We start from the raw sequence: 2,308 nt of genomic DNA on the forward strand, positions 1-2,308 counted from the left end.
ATATATAGTCCTTTCTGCATTTTTTTGTGGAGGTCACCTCGTAATAAATGTCATTACAGAAAATCAAACTGCTCATTTTAAATCAATACTTTTACTTTTAATACTTAAGTACAAAAAATATCAGATACTTTAATACTTTTACTCGAGTAATATTCCTAAAGGAGACTTTAACTTTTGCCAAAGTATTTTTTGGTAAGATACTTGTACTTTTACTCAAGTATCCCTTTGTGGTACTTTATACAACACTGCAGGTTTTATGTCCAGGAATTATAATGTCTGCAGAAGATAAGGTGATGTTTGAGATGATTTTGTTTTAATGAAAGAAAATGACCACATGATCTTGTACCAGGTTATGGGATAATTACATGCAGTGCCGGCTCTGGCCATTCTGGTGCCCTAGGCGAGTTGAAGTGCAACCCCACCCCCCCGAACTATGTCCAACCCACCCCAATTTAAACACCTAAAACAAGTTTGACAGCGTAAGGTACTATTTGCTTTCCCAGAAAGCAAATAAATAACATTACACATGTCAACTTGTACAGATTGTCTGTCAGTTATAAGGATTTTACATCATTTTGCGGGTGTACAGACGTATAGGGCTATCTCACAGATTTTTTTCAAGTCATGAATTTTTTCAAAACCTCATTTTCAAAATTATCTAACATGTCAGAGCCTTTAGGATGATTTAAAAAACAATAAATAGCATTAGCCATCTTCCAACATGTTCTGCCGTTAGAAATAAGTTTTGAACTTTTACCACTCTCTTTTCTTCGTGCTTCGAAGTGAGCCTGGGTAGAGTAGTTTATTTTCCTGTAATACTTCATTAAAGTTTTTTAAGACAAAGCTAATTGAAAGAGGCGCTGAGCAGAGTTACAACCAGGGATTACAAATTTTTACTATTTTTTTCTTCTTCAGTTTGGCGCCCCTCCAGCAGATGGCGCTGTAGGCGACCGCCTAGCTCGCCTATGCCAAGAGCCGGCTCTGATTACATGTAATACCCAATGAGTACATGTACATTACATGTAATACCCAATGAGTACATGTACATTACATGTAATACCCAATGAGTACATGTACATTACATGTAATGTTAGTTGGCTGGATTGACTTGCCCACGGCTACTTCACATGTTTGTTAACCCTTGGTTAAGATCCACTCAAAAATGAGATGTTAGGACATGAAAGTGTTAATTATTTTTAAAAACACTTTGGCATGTGTGTAAAACACCATGTAAACTTTTAATTTTATGTGACAGATCGTATTTTAAGCCACACATTTCCTTGCACAAAGGACATGAATTTAGTGAATTTCCAACCGTCCTGCTCACTGAGCGTTAACGAAGATTTTCATTGGAAGCAGAATGATCCCCTCTACCAAAGGTTACGCCCACATTTTCATAATTATGTTAATTTTATGGAGATTTTTCTGAGCGTATCATTTTTTTCTGATACACCCTGTAGAAACCTGTGGCACAGCCTAAGTTTTTATCCTTAATGGCCTTTTTAAAGTGTTCATTTTTATACTTGTAGTTTTAAAACCAGTATTTTTATACTTTTGAGTAAAAAGCTTGAGTTGATCTGTCCTGATGCATCTCAGTAATCCAGGTAAAAATAAATAGGTCCTCTGGACGGGTTCAAGACGAAACGTTTCACTAAAGAACCCATTCAGAGGACCTACTTTTTTCTTTTTGACTTTAGATACTTCTACTTCCAAAAAAGTATTTTTAAACCCTAATATCTATACTTCTACTTAAGTAGTGAATACTTTTCACATCTCTGCATTGATGTTTACGCAGCTCATTTACTGTTTTCCTGAAGATAGAAGAGTTTGTAGAATCTGACATGTTCGTACGAACAAAAGTAAGAGAAATTCAGGATAAAAATAAGAAAATGTTCTTACATGAGGTCCAGTGACTTTTAATGCATAAAATTGTGTTACTGTAGTCTGATTTACAAATTTATGTTTGTCAGAGCTGATAAAACAGGTTCTCTGGTTAGATTTGTTTGTTCTGATAGATGTTTGGACGTCCTAAAACATTTCAACTTTACACAATATGAATGTTTAACATTTTAAACAAAGTGATTTCTTCTTCAAATCATAACTCAGTTTTTTTTCAGTGTCTTTTAATGTAATCTCAAGTTTGTGAACAGGTACAACTTTGTTGCTCACTGTACTAAACCACACATCCATTAATAGTATAAATAGCCAACCTAATAATAATAGTACACATTTTCATTCATTTCAAGTATCCAAGTCTTAAGTTAGACATCAAATAAAAAGGCATACACGTTATCGCAGACATTGGAAA

The sequence above is a fragment of the Austrofundulus limnaeus genome, unplaced genomic scaffold, assembly GCF_001266775.1.
Source record: "Austrofundulus limnaeus strain Quisiro unplaced genomic scaffold, Austrofundulus_limnaeus-1.0 Scaffold356, whole genome shotgun sequence".
NCBI classification, from domain to species: domain Eukaryota; kingdom Metazoa; phylum Chordata; class Actinopteri; order Cyprinodontiformes; family Rivulidae; genus Austrofundulus; species Austrofundulus limnaeus.